Source organism: Chroicocephalus ridibundus, chromosome 4, assembly GCF_963924245.1.
Source record: "Chroicocephalus ridibundus chromosome 4, bChrRid1.1, whole genome shotgun sequence".
Classification (NCBI taxonomy): domain Eukaryota; kingdom Metazoa; phylum Chordata; class Aves; order Charadriiformes; family Laridae; genus Chroicocephalus; species Chroicocephalus ridibundus.
In genome coordinates, this window is record NC_086287.1 from 44884734 (window position 1) to 44899718 (window position 14985).

The 14985-nt window shown below is 49.7% G+C and overlaps 1 protein-coding gene across 10 annotated transcripts in view; it reads right to left on the reverse strand.

Moving 5' to 3' along the window:
• The window catches only part of MGA (MAX dimerization protein MGA), a 64581-nt gene extending 55254 nt beyond the window's left edge, over nucleotides 1-9327 (reverse strand). For 9 of the 10 annotated variants that reach the window (XM_063331659.1, XM_063331658.1, XM_063331660.1 and 6 more), the window contains exon 1: nucleotides 8997-9327. The gene's annotated coding sequence lies outside the window, so the exon portion shown is untranslated. The remainder of the gene's footprint in view (nucleotides 1-8996) is intronic. The other variant, XM_063331661.1, reaches the window with a different exon arrangement.
• Between the last annotated feature and the right edge of the window lie 5658 nt (nucleotides 9328-14985).

Below are 14985 nucleotides of genomic sequence, written 5' to 3' on the forward strand. Positions count from 1 at the left end.
AAACAAAACCCGCCTTGCCACAGTCTATCTCGGCATAACCTTAATAGAATCCTCCCACCCTCGGCACCTCACCAGGCAGCCCACCACACCACACCTAGACTGGCAGTCCTTCACATACGCCAAGGAAATTACATTTTGTAAACCTGGCACTTCTGAGAATAAGCCCCCTAAAACAGAATTCCGAATGTTAAGGGAATGCACGCCAAAATGCAGCATGGCTGCATTTCCGTGCACTTCTGTGAAGCCCACCACCACCCCTTTTTCCATCAAGAATATTCATTTTACAAGACTGCATCCATTCTGGAAGGACAGATATTAACAGTGGTGCCAAAAAGTCAAGGCATCAGGGTTAACAAGCTAACTCCAAGATCCAGCGTCACCAGTAGACCAGGATTTTGTACTGACTGCCGCCTACTACAGGCTGTAACTTCAGCAGGGCTGCTCCTCAGTCTAATGAACAGTTGTGCCTTTGCTGTCAGGATGGAGAAAAAAGGCAAAACGAGCAACGTTACAAAGGCCAGCACCCCTTTGAAGGTTTCTTGGCAATGTAAGTTTACGCTGTTGGAGATCATCTCAGAAGCACATAGCTAAAGAAAATACATTTTTAAGGCACTTGAAAAAATGCGCACCCGAACAGCAACATAGGCAGGTCTGTAGAAGACCACAGAGTATTTTTTCTCTTTTAACTAGAAGAATGAACTCAGGCTGAAGAAAATGAGGATTAAGCACATTCACTGTAGAGAGAAACTGCTTAAATACCAAATTCTACATTCATGAAAGAATATAAGATTGTGATTTTGACACTTTAGCCATTTATAAAGGTGAGGTATGGGCAGAGGCAGGAGGGAAGCTTTAGCCCCATTGTGCTGGTTTCAGCTGGGACAGTTAATTTTCATCATAGTAGCTGGTATGGGGCGATGTTTTGGATTTGTTCTGGCAACAGTGTTGGTCACACAGGGATGTTTCAGTTACTGCTTGATCAATGCTTACACAATGTCAAGGTCTTATCTGCTTCTCACACCACCCCACCCGCAAGTAGGCTGGGGTGCACAAGAAGTTGGGAGGGGACACAGTTGGGACCATGACCCCAGCTGACCAAAGGGACGTTCCATGACATGTGACATCATGCTCAGTATATAAAGCTGGGGAAGAAGGAGGAAGGCGGGGATGTTTGGAGTTATGGCATTTGTCTTCCCAAGTAACCATTACACATGATGAAGCCCTGCATTCCTGGAGATGGATGAACACCCACCTGCCGATGGGAAGTAGTGAATGAATTATCATAGAATTGCCTAGGTTGGAAGGGACCTTTCAGATCATCTAGTCCAACCGTCAACCTAACTCTGACAAAAACCACCACTAAAGTATATCTCTAAGCACTATGTCTACCCGTCTTTTAAATACCTCCACGGATGGTGACTCAACCACTTCCCTGGGCAGCCTGATCCAATGCTTAATAACCCTTTCAGTGAAAAAATTTTCCTAATATCCAGTCTAAACCTCCCCTGGTGCAACTTGAGGCCGTTTCCTCTTGTCCTATCACCTGTTACTTGGGAAAAGAGACCGACCCCCACCTCTCTACAACCTCCTTTCAGGTAGTTGTAGAGAGCGACAAGGTCTCCCCTCAGCCTGTTCTTCTCCAGGCTAAACAGCCCCAGCTCCCTCAGCCGCTCCTCATAAGACTTGTTCTCCAGACCCCTCATCAGCTTTGTTGCCCTTCTCTGGACACACTCCAACACCTCAGTGTCTTTTTTATGGTGAGGGGCCCAAAACTGGACACAGTATTTGAGGTGGGGCCTCACCAGTGCCGAGTACAGGGGACGATCACTTCCCTAGTCCTACTCACCACACTGTTCCTGATACAGGCCAGGATACTGTTGGCCTTGAATTCCTTGTTTTACTTTGCTTGTGTGTGTGTGGCCAGGATTAAATCACAACATCCATATACTAGATAAGGTTGGCATGGTGGAAGGGAAACACCCAAATGCTGGCAACAGCAGATTTAGAGAGAGAAAAAAAAGGTTCAGAGGAATTGGAAGTAAGGAGATACAAAAAAAAAAATCACACAGAGATAGTATTCTTTTTGTTAAGGGTCATGTTCAGCTATTCTCTAAAACAGCTTCACATTATGGTTCTCTCTCAGAAGTTTCTAAAATATCTTTGCACGAGAAAAAGCCAAGGCTAACAGTCAAGCGTCTTCACATTTCACATAGCAAATGGGAAGTAAAGGGAAGAAAGAAATCAAGAAAGCATTCCGGTTTAGCTATAAACACTGGAGGGAAGGGTGTGCAGCTCGATAAAGGACCTGGGGGACCAGAGGACTGCCACCAGCTCTGTGTGTATGTGCACTGCACATGTGTGTCCCCCTAAAGGGCAAGGTCATGTGGTTGTGGAGGGGTGTTGGACATCAGCAAACCAGGGCAGTCCCAGTCAGCTGAGAGACAGCATGTACCAGCACCTGGAGCACACCTATGGCCTCAGCAGCTTAAATGTCCAGAAGGCAGCAACTGGGGAGACTGGGATCCAGGAACCAGCTGCTGGGCAGACTAAGTGTTTAAGCCCATCTGCTGGAGGGAATCTACCTTGTACATATCTATACACATACATATGTGTGCATATATAAAAATAGATATGCACACCCACTCTCACTAGCAGGCCTTCACCTTGCTCAGATAGGGAGGGGGAAGAGGATAAGGGTGTGCTGCTGTCTGTGTTCCTGTGAGTATCTGCCTGATCTGTGTGGCCAGACGTGTACACATGTATATGTCACGTATACATATGCTCTATGTGCTTGTGCTTATCGGGAATACCTTTTCAGCCTTACCACTGGTTATACTTGGGGGCACGGAGCTGCAGCAGCCTCAAGCTGTCAGATCCAGCACAGTATTTTTCCCCCTTAACAAATTCAATCAGAAATAATTACACCAATTAAAAAATTAAGCCATGTTGTCCAGGATTGATCAGGAACAGTCATTTTATACCTACAGCAATCGTATATCAGGTACAGCAGTCATCAAGTTTTAGGGTCACAGGATACATTGACACTCTATTTTGTATTAAGCAATATGTTTCTGAACAGTGACAATACAGAAATGTCTTTTTTTCTTCAGCAAGAGGGACACTTGTACACCTAAGAGCAGCCACACAGAACTGAATAACAGACAGTGCCACATTCATGGCCCACAAGCCACGTGTTCCAGTGACGATAAGAGAAGCAACACCGGAGACTGTTGGTGTTGCCAGGGATTTTGTTACCATTTCACCTAACGCAGGTAGAAATCCTTGCTTGCAGCAAAAGCGGAACCTCTAGTTTACAAGGAGCGCAAAGCGGAATCTCTAGTTTATAAGGAGAGCAGATCCAACAGTAGTACCACAGATTCCCACCAGCTTAAGTAGCCTGGTTCTAAGCAGCTTATACCTGACAGGAAATAGAAGTACTGCAATAAAGAACTACATCCCATTTAGACCAGTACAAACACCAGTTTTAAGGCCTTGTTTGTGCTAAACACCAGTTGGCAGCATATAAATGAACTGGTTTCCACCAACTGAATACTGCCCTCCATGATCAAAGGGAGTTACCTTATACTAAGCAGTAAGGTGATGGTCATATTTGAAATGCTGAAGTCCACTACCAAGAAGTACCCTCTTACCCAAATGCTTCTTTCAGACATATTCCCTGCTTTGCAGCACCTTCAAAGTATGAAGTACAGTCTTTACAAACTATTTCAATAGCCAGTAAATCACATTACTTCTTTCAGGAATGCCTACAAGCATAAAGCGCCAGTTCAAGCCTGGCCACTACAAATAACACAGAGCCTGTAACTTTCACCACACAGCAATCCAGTTTTTGCTAGCTGGAGCTGTAGCAAAAAGCTTTGTTCTTCATCCACTCTTATTTGTAACTTGTCTTCAAAAAAAAAGATTCAGTGAGGATTCAGTAACAGATCACAAGCTGAAGGGTCACAAGGCTTTGCTAAATATGTGTATGTGGGAGAGCAACATATGTTGCACACATAGTTAAACACAATGTAACAGTCGCCAACCTGCGTAAAACATAAAGGAGGTGCGGATTTTTTGTTAGCAATCCCCTTTTCGGTTCGAATACAAAGATCTGTACTACACAAGTAGATACACGATAGGACATTTCTGTCATACTGTACACTTTGAAAGGCACTACTACTGGAGCATTACTAGAGCATAAAGGAAGCTTTCAACTCTCAAATTCATTAGCTAAAAATGAGCACTAGCTGCAACTAGACTCGCTGAAAACAACAGCTATCAAAACCAACTGTGCCAATGTAATACACCCCCAGCGGCAGTCAGTCAGCAGAGCCTAGTCTACAGGTTTATTACTAACTATGATCAGGCAGCCCTGACAATCATACAAAGTCCCAAGTTTTGGCCACTGAAAAAAAAAGAAAAAAAATTTTAAAGACCTGAAAATTTAGTGATGCTATCTATAGTCAAAAGTGTTGTGTAATGTGCACACTAGAAGGGTTAAAATACAAACCCATACTTTCTTTAGCCAATGTTTTGACACTTTGGAGAATTATTAACACAGTAGCATCCCACAAGAAAGTCTGTTAATTCTGAAACTCTGGGATGCACTAAACTGCCTACAGAAGGTATCTAGTCCCTTTTTCTACACCATAACCAGCCCCACTAGTCTCCAACTGTTTCTCCAGAAGAATATTGGCTTCCCACAGTTGAATGTTTGCTTTACACAGATGTCTCTAATAACTTGCAGCATCTATGACAGCTCCAGACCTCTGTCCTTAGGCAACAGAATCCTAGCCCAAATCTCCTTTAAAAAAAATTTACATTGTTTTATTTATGATAGAGAAGTAGCTTATGTTCTTCCTTTAGCTATACTGAGGAGGTATAATCCAGTGTCAAGAAGATTAAAGATGAAAGTGGTGGCAGAATCCAGCTAAAAAGTGTGAGATTAAATAAAATTTATTACAAGAAATGGACTGTTGCACAGAAAAAAAAAAGAGCAAGAAATCTGCTTTTCCAGATTTAGGTCTTCTTGCTGATCCAAACATGCTAAAAGCACATGCTCCAGCCGCACACAGAGTGCACTATTCCACAGCAAGTATAACACAGCTTGTGGGCCACCAGATTTCAGCCCAGAGCATTACTTTATACTACAAGCAAATTCACTTGGTTACTTTATACTAAAACCAAATTCATTTCTTAACACTCAGAGCCCTGACCATTGCAAGATGACGAGGTGGTAGTTCAGGAAGTGCTTCATCAACTGTCAGCTACAGCCCTGCAAAAGCAGCAGCTTCTATTGGAGGAACAGGGCAAACACTTGAGCCGGGAGGGGAGGGGCAGGGAGAGGAAGAGGGAAATACCTGCTTCACCTCTCCAATACCAACACTTTGCCGCAAGAGACCAAACTTTCAGTCCCCGGTGAAGTTGGTGCTTTGTTAAACAGCAATCCTGCAATGTGCGGCGCACAACACTCTCCATCTCCCAAGAGTGCCCTGAACTTTGGGGAAATACAGAAACCTTCCCAAACACCAAAGATTACAAAACAGAACACACAATCCATTGATATAAATTATGAACCACCGTTTAGAGGGCAGGGATAAACACCAGTGCTTGCTACAAATAATTGCACTTTTTTTTATCTGTACACAATAGGTTATTATTACAAAAATTACAAAATAAAATAATAAAGCAATGTTTCATGCTTTTTGCCATGCAACAGTGGCAGAAACAAGCCATAATCAGCAGGAGTAACACCATTCTGATGAATTTCAATCTCTTTATGGCCATCACGAGGAACATTTATCACATACATGACGAATCTTCAGCTGAAGATCTTGTCCACATCATAGAAAAAAAAAAGAAAAAAAAAGAGAGCAAAAAATAAGAAAATTCAGCAGAGCAAGTCAGGCAAGTAAAAAAGCCCACACCCGAGCTCAGGACTATCCTATTCATTGAGCTGTTGCGTTATAGCAATAGTCATTGCTACAGTCACCAATGGTTCATCAAGTTAGAACTGGCAGGGAACCTCTATTCCCCTTTTATGTTATGGTAAAAAGGAAAGTAACACCAATTAAAGTACCAGACTGCTAGTGATGGGTTCCAGGTTTGTATCCATCTTCATTATTGACTTACTGACTCATCCTGTGGTCAGGCAGACCACATCATGTTATCAGAAAGCACTGTACTGCAAGAGTTAGCAAAACAGCACAATTCCATTATCACAAGTATTTGTATAACAGTAATTAGGTCGCAATCTTTTCATTCTCCAAATTGGCTTCTTCTGAAGATAGCAACTGCAAAAATGAATGCAAACATTTTTATTGTAGATATGTTTTATCTGGCTCCCACATTCATTTGCTGTCTTTTATGCTTTTCACATCCCTTACTGCCTTTCTGTTTTGGGCTTGATTAAAAAAAAAAAAAAAAAAAGCCAAAAAAACCCCTTTTTTCTGTTTGCTTTCTTCTCATGACAAGCCTTCATTATTCTTCTCACCCATACCATTCTCACTGCATTCTTCCATATCCAGTCCAGAAATATCAGATATATCAAGGATTTATCCTAGGTACTGAAACCAGAAAGAATCCAACAGTGAAAGCACATTCCATCTTTCTGTGAAGAGAGATGAGCAATTCCACCACCACCATTCAACTCTTTGTTCTAAAGCCACCTAGTATTAAAAAAAAAAAAACCACACACCAAAAAAACCCCAAAACCAAAAAAAAGACCACACAAAGAAAACACGCATACACCAAAAAAAACCCCAAACCACACACCACACCACATCCTTAATTATGGAAGAACAAGACACCAAGTAAGCCTTGCTGGTGTCATAGCTAATGGCACCGTTTCCTATGTGCATAGCATGGCTGAATTTTTTAGTAGATCCTCTGCTGTCTATGAAACAGCAAACGGACAACACCCTCTTCTTAGATGAGAGCTCCTTGTCACTCCTCTAGGCAGAGATCTATTTCATTGCATTTGTAAAAAAAATGTCTTGGACTTTCCATTCCTCTGGAAACTAGGTTTTAAAAAGCCAACATACACAACCATGTACTTTAGAAGTGATCTAGTTGATTTGAGCATAAATGAAGTGGCATAAGCTCATAAAGAAAGAATTTCAATTATTTTTTTTCCTGGTAGGTGACCAAACAAGTTTATTCGCAAGTGGGACTAACATTGGTTTCCTCTAGTTGCACGTTTCTCTCCCATGACAGGCACAACAGCATCTGCACCAACACTGAGCAAACAGTAGGTGAGGTTAATAGTCAGCTGCTGCCAGATGGAACACGTAAGTGAATGAATGCTGCCCACCTCTGCCAGACCTAAAAACTATGCCTTTTTCCCCCACATAAACACGCACACACAAAAATGCTCACCCACGGCAACATTTTTCAAGCAGAATCAATTCCCCATTCCGGTTCTCAATACAGACTCAGAAGGAACTGTGCCTGAGGGCACTGAAAGGGTGCTGCAGCCACAGAGCAAGCAGCTGCTTCGGGCAAAATACCTTAAAGTGGCAAGACCCATTCATCAGCCTGCCCTCTTCTTTAAACAACCTTTGGTTTTCAAAGTCTGTAGCAACTTCAAATCTTCAGGGGCTTTAGACCACTCCATCAAGTGCAATTAAAGATGACAAACGAGTTTGGACACTGTCTCAGGAGTAAGGCTTTGACATCTTAAGAAGCTAGGCAAGAAACTCACACCATGTTATTGGAAACCACTCATCTAACCAGGCTGATGAAAGTTATGCTAACCCTCATGCCTACCTTACCCACTACAGATTAAGCCCAGCTTACCATTATTTGACCCCCTTTTAAACTCCTTATCAACTAGCGTGGTACTTAAGGCCACCACCAACCGCTGAACCCAACACCGGCACAGCATCGCCCTTCCAGGAGCGCACCGTTATTTATTTATCCAGCTCCCCTCGGCGGGACCGGCAGCGACAACCCCGGGACCGACTGAGCGCACAATCCCGCCACACGAAGCCGCCTCCCGCGCCACGCTGGCGGGTCCTCGGCCCGGCGGCGCTCGGCCTCCGCTGGGGGAAAGCTGGAAGATACCAGAACGGCGGTGGCCAGCCTACGCCGGGCAGCCGAGCCCCCGGTAAACTGGCCCTCGGCGGGGCGGGGGCAGCGGCGGGTGAGGGGGGTGGGGGGCACTGCCCCCGCCCGGTGCCAACGGCCGCTTCACGCGACGTGCCGAGACTCACGCGCGCCGCCGCGGGCCAGCGGCCGCCCTCGGGCCGCTCCACCGAGCCGTTACGCTCCGCCCCCGGCTGAGGGGGCCCCGGCAGCCACCACCCCACCCACCCCCATCCCCGACCCGCTCCACCCCCGAAGCCCCCCTTCTGTGGCGCCGAGCGCGCGGAGGGGCGGGCACGTCCCCCGGGCACCGGGGCAGGTCCCCGGCAGAGGCTCTCCCACCGGGGCGGGGCGCGGGCAGCCCGGCCCCGTCTCACGGGTGGCGCCGGCCACGCCCCCTGCCGGGGGACGGTCCCCGGGAGCGCGATGGCTCTGGGAGGTGGCAGCTGCTCGGGGCCGGGCCTCACCCCGACCTTTCCCGGCCGGAGAGCCCGGATGCGGAGCCGCGGGGCTTCTCGGTCCCTTTAACCTTCCCCTCCCCCGCCCCCCCCTCCCCCGCGTCAGGTGACGGCCACCCGCTGACCGCCACCCACTGCCCAGCCCCCCTTGCAGGTCCCCCAGCACTGCGCGGCGCGGGGGACGGGCAAGGAGCGAGGGCAGTCCGTGCGTCCCCCCCCTCGCACGCCGCTCCCCGCCAGGGCCGGGCCGGCGGGCCCCTCGCCTCAAAGGCGCAGGGGAGGGAGCGCGCACGTGTGATTGGGCCGCCGCGCTCACGTGACACGCACGCCTCACGCCGACCTCCTCGAATAAAACTTCAAAACCGGGGCGGGGAGACCTGAGGGGGAGGGGGGGAACCGGGAGGGAGGGTGTACGTACGTCGGGCCGCGCCCCGGGGGCGGCCGGGCTCCTACCTGCCTCCCGCCGCCGGCTCCGCGCGGCGCCGAGCAACGCCCCGGCCCACGCGCCCCGCTCGCGGCTCCCGCGGCCTTCGCCTGCCACGCGCAACCTCCTGCCGTCTTCATTGGCTGCAGCGGCCCATCACGTGGGCCGCTCCCGTTTTTCCTGTCTCCCCCCCCCAACTCTTTCTCCTCTCGCTTCCTCCCCACCGCGGCCCCGGGCCGCCCCCGCGAGGCCGGTACCGGCGCGGCCGTCCGAGTGGCGGGGGGAGGGGGGGAGCGCAGCAGCCAGCAGCGGCCGCCGTGAAGCCGCTTCGCGACGCCCGCCAGCGGCGCGCTGCCGATTGGCCGGGGCCGCCCGCCGACGCACTTCCGCTCCCCGCCGCCCGGGACACGCCCTTCCTGCCCCTCCCCCGCCCTCGCGCGAGGGAAACACGCTGCGCGCGCGTGGGCCGCACGGGTGCGCGTTCGCCGTTGGCGGGCGCCTTCCACGGTGGTCGGCGGCGAGGGACTACCGGCCCCCGGCCGGCCCCGACCCGGTCCCTACCACCGCCTCCGGTGGGCGCTCTCCTCCCGCGGCTGCGGCGCTGACGGCGGCCCCCTCACGGCGTGGGGGGCCGCGGCCCGGCGCCGGCCCCCCGGGGCCTCCCGCAGGGCCTCCCCGCTGCAGCAGCCGGTACCTCCGCGGCCTCGTCTGTCCTTCCTTCCGCGCAGACGCGTCTGCGAATGAGGTGGGGGGGAAAAAAAGGGGGTTCGTCTGCACCGGGGCGCGGCGCTCGGGCCGCAGGCAAACGGCCGCGGTGCGGTGCCGTTAAACGTGTTTGACCGACGCTTCCGTATTTCTGGCGGGGCTCGCGGGGGCCAGCCCGCGTGTGGAGCATCCGCAGCCCTGCAGTCCTGCCAATTACGGAGTTAGCGGGAAGCTGCTAACGAATAAAGGCCCTACAGGAGACCTGTTCAGTAGTGTGTCTAAACAAAAGCGTTTTCTGGAGATTACCCTCAAGAAAGCCCATATTCGGTCCAGAGTAAGATAACAGAGCAAGTAAGGGGGAAAAAAAAAATAAGTAAACAAATCCCCCCGGGCTATGGGCAGCGTGGACACTACGGATAGATGAGGCTGGGTGAACTCGGTGGCAGTGGCCACACACTGAGTGTGGTAACTGTGCCAATGACAAAGGCGAAGCGTGTTCCACAGCCTTGAGAAGTAGTTCCAGGTGGACTCGGGTACGGGCACATCACATGTAATGGGAGCCAATTAAAAAAGCAAACAAAAGGTGATGGTGAACGGCATCGTGATGCAACCCCCCGGCTGAAATTTCTGCAATGGAGGTCTCGGCCTCAAAAAGTGCTCTCCGTCACCGCAGCAACTGGCGTTCCCCAGGCATGGGGACGTTACTGAGAATTTGTGACAATATGGCTTAGGAGTCCACGAGGGATGTAAAATGGGAGGTGTCTAATTAGGCAGACATTTATACTTTTACAAAATTGAGCTTCCTTTGGAAGCGATACTGAATTCCAGTGGAATGAAGTGGGTGTTCCCAGATCATTGAGAAGCTCAAAAATACCTTCTCTCACATATTGGATAAATATTTTTGAGGAATCCCTATAAAAAGGTTACATATTAACTGGTGCAGAAGCTAAACCTTTGGTGGGTTTTTGCAATCTCACAGACGAGGTTTGGAAGCGTTTGGGTGCCAGCTGCGTACGTGCTGGCGGGTTTAGGTCCTGTCTTTTTGGAGTTCCTGCTCCTTTTTTTGGAGCAGATGGAGGGACAGGCGAGTTTCAGCCCGCTTCTTTGAAACTCCTGCCGCTAGAACGGATGCAGTGCCCAATTCCCAGCCGCAAGATGCGTTTTGAGTTAACAGAGCGAGCAGAGGAAACATCACGCAAATGAAATTTACCATTTCACGTTAAATGTAATGATGCTGCAAACCCAGGAAAGAACACAGAAATAACACAAAGGCAATCAAAAATGCTGGGGCTCTGGACAAATGAAAGATAACACGTACAGAAGTAGGTCATTGGTATTTATTTCTCAGGGGAAAAAGACATTTTGACTGGAGCAGTTTTGAAGGAAACCTGATGGTGTTTGTGAATATCAGAGAAATGAGCCAACAGTGTGATACGGCTTAAAAAAAAAAAAAAAATTGGTATTTTGGTCTCTTAGTGGAAAACCCATCTTTATCCAAGAGAGGCAGATCTCACAGCTTCTTTGCTGAAGGAGTTCCTATGCAAGTCAGATTTGAAAACCTTAATTTTGAAAATGTGCGCGTAATTTGAAGCAGAGATGCCCAAATAAGGTGGTGAGGTTTTGCAGAAAAATTCTTTGCTGCTCTTTCCCTCTGCTTTTTTTTTTTCACCTACAAACAATCTTCTGCTTGTTGGCGCATCGAGGTTTTTTTGAAAGCTGAGTATTGGGAAGCTGGAGTTCGTTAGAGATTCAGGGAGCTTAAATAAGTGAGAAAAAGAATATTCCTCCTCTTCCCACTCCTTTCCTTTCTGAATAAAACCTTTAAAGGGGGAAAGTGGGGGAAGAGCAGTACCTGTTCTTCCAGGGACCGCGCTGCTCTTCCACATCATCAGCTCAGCCAGAGGTTCCCCTTCCCTCACTATCCCACTTCTCTCTGCTTTCCCGCTCGCCGCGGGCCTCCTCCCCTTCACTCGAAATCAAACCCCAGCTTCTTCCGCTCTTCCATTCCCACCCATCCCAGTAAGGGTGATAAAATCGGCCTGTAAATCCATTAGGAGAGTTCCCACTGAGGAACATATTTAGGAAATAAAGGCATATGCTTGTGAAAACTGAGCAGAAACAGGCACATCCTTTTCTAGGAAGAAATTATACAGGTTTTGAGTGGGCTGAACTCGTGGGAGGAAGGAAGTGTGATACAAAGAGAAAGGGCGGTGCTAAATCTGGTCTATGCCTAAGGCTGGCATTTTATTGCCAAACTCATTACCTGGTGTGTTTATTCCTGATGACTGCAGAATTCAAACCCCGATAAACAAATTTTGTTCTCCCATTAATAATATCCATTTATAATTAGTCATAATGTAAAAATAATTACATTTAAACAACAATAATTACATTTAACAACAACCACCACCCTTATGTTTGAAGTATGTTATTTAAATGCTTTAATCAATCACTCAAAGTCTGCAAAATGTCAGAACTAAGGATGCAACTTCCTGGGCAACGAATGAGTCAGGATCATGTGAAGAAAATAATGTGTGAATTTTTCATGAAATCAGCATTACGCACATGGGAGCCAGATAAAGATTGCTGAGATAATTGTGAAGCTGGCATTTACTAAGCTTTCTAGTGTCAATTTTGCATCCCAAATAAGGACTTTCTTTTCTGAATACAGGGAAAGGGTTCACCGGTGGTGGTTGCTTTCTGAGAGTTCCCTAATGTTGTTTTTATTGGGCAAAGTTTTAAAAAAGATCAGTTGTCTTGGTTACACTCGGAGCCACTGCTGTTGTGCATCATCGTCACGATTTAAGCCTGAACCTTCCCTTTATACCTGTCACCAGAGCTGCCAAGGCAGCACTGTCATTCTACGGCAAGAAAGGCTCTTCTTTCCAAAGCCAGAGGGCAGGGATCAGCCGCTGGGACCGGAGAGGTGAGGTTAGGAGGAAATCCTGTCCAGATTTTCTTAAATAATTCTGCAAGGAAAAACGGCAGGCAAAGTAGACGGCCTGCCCCTCGCTGTATTGTTGGCTTAGTTTCACCAACGTAATAAAGCCCACCAGCCGCTCACTGGAAGTCTCCAGGCTGCTCGCCCCAGTGGCCTTCCTTCTTACGTCTTCCTGACGTGGTGAAGACACCCCTCCATCTCTGCGCACACGAGAGCCTGCGCCGCTGAGGCTGGGCTCCTGCTTTCTCTTTTGCAAAAGACTGGAAAATGGCCAAGTCCTCTTCTCCGCAGGGGTCTTCCCATCCCAGCTTTCCTCCACAGGGACCGGGGACAGTCATGACCTGTGAATTCCCAAACTGTTGCCCTCCCCAGCCTGAAGAAGGCTGGGCAGAGACAGAACCGCACTTCAGCCCCTCAGCCTCTGTCTTTCCACAGAGAGGAGTTGTGCCGCAGCACCCAAAGGAGGGGAGCTGCTGGCTGCCTCCTCTCTCTGCAGTTCCCTCCTGGCGTGGTGCTTATTTAAAGCAGAAACCTCCTGGGGATGCATCTGTGGTGAGACCCTTGGACTTGGCTTTCTTGCTGTGGGCCAGTTCCTAATGGGCACAAGGTACCTTTGGGATCTGGCTCAAGATCATCCCTCCCTGAGGGAAGAGAAAACAACCCGGAGCTGCTCTTCCAGCCTTACTGTTCCTCCCAGCTGCGAAGAGCTTTGGCTCTTCTGCTGCGATAAGCCTTGCCGAGCCCGCTCTTTTTCTTTTCTTTTCCCCTTTTGAAGGGATCGCAGCTTAACAAACCCTTCCCTAAAGGGGAAAAAAACACTGAAAACACCCCACTTTGTGCTGCCCCTTCCCTGCTGCAATGGGCGACAAACCAGGACACTCCGGGAGTGAGGGGTTAAACCTTCCTCCCACGAAAGCTGCCGGGAAGGAGGATGCGGGCGCAGCTCCCCGGGGGCAGATCGTTATCGCAGCCGCATAAATCCGAGACCTTTTAATAAATAGGGGCAGGGGGGTGGGGATAAGCCTTTCCTGAAAAACACTGCGGAGGGAGGCTGGTTCGGCAGCCCCGGCTCGGTTAGGGACACCCCCCCCCCCCGGGGAGAGGGGCAGGAGCTGTGCCCGGGGTTTCTCCGTGGGACACAGGTCCCCAAGGGAGGGGACACCGCGGGGACCCAAAGGCTGGTTGCTCTTGATCCAAACGAACAGGGGGCTGCCTTGGAGACCCGGCAGAAAGCACCAGCTGCAAAACCCCGTACAGGCATCTGTCGGCACCGGTGCAAAAGCAGCTGCGGTTTTGAGGCACCTGATTTCAGCGCTCCCGGCTGACCTTCCCTTAAGCGCCAAAGCCTCTGGCTGGCTCCCAGAATTAGTTCCTTGTAAGCTGGAAGTGCTGATGATTTCTCAGATATGCGGAGCCAGTAGTTCTTGTGCTGCAATATCCTCATTTAAAGCGGCTTTGAGAGCCACAAATGATCTTAAAAAATCTAAATGGCACTAAAAGACAGACTACATCCTTGCTCTGCAGCCTCTCCATTGGTGCAAGGGGGCATGAAGCAGGCACAGCTCGTCTCTCCTTCAAGGGACCCTCACAGCCCGGGCTGCCACCTGCCAGCACGCTGGGGCCAAGGCTTTGGCCCTTCCCCAAAGCGGGAGGCCTTCCCAGGGGTAACAGGGAGGAAGGAAAAGGGAGAGAGAGGAGAAGGGGATAGGGAAGGGGCAGGTGCCAGGGGCCGGGGCACCCCTCAGAGGGAAAGCAGAGAGAGCACCAAGTTTGCTGGATGGGTTGGAAACCGTCTTCAGACGATTGCGGGCTATCTAGAGGCTCACGCACATTTGCAAAATTTTTGCCCTCCCCAAGGGTGTGTGAGTGGCCAACAGCAGGCGGGGGGAGCCCAAGGCATCAGCCATCCCCCTTGTGCGTGGGGGCACCCTCTCCCCTCCCCTGTCTCCCAGCCTCATCAGCACTGCCTGGGGAAGAGCTAAGCAGCAGGACGGACAGGCAATCTTGCTACCCTAAACAACTCACTGCCCTAAGCATCTGCCTGCTCGGCTGCCACCCATGTCCTACCTCAGAGGCTGATGCAAAGGCAAAATAAAGCTCCTGAGGCAGGCACGTAACCCAGAGACAGCTCAGACACCAGGCAGCAGAGCACCAGCCCTCACCGTCTCACCCGAGGCAAGGAAACTTGCTCAAAAGCCAGGGCTGCATCAATGAGTAGTGCAGCCAGAGCATATTCACAGACCAAAAGAGTTGGCAAGAGCAGCCTGCCGCTTGTGCTGCACCCATTTGTGGCAGGAACGATTGCTTCAGTTCATCTCCTCTCCAGGCCTGGGAACTGGTGGCCCTCAGGCAGCCTGTGGGCAGTAGGTGCA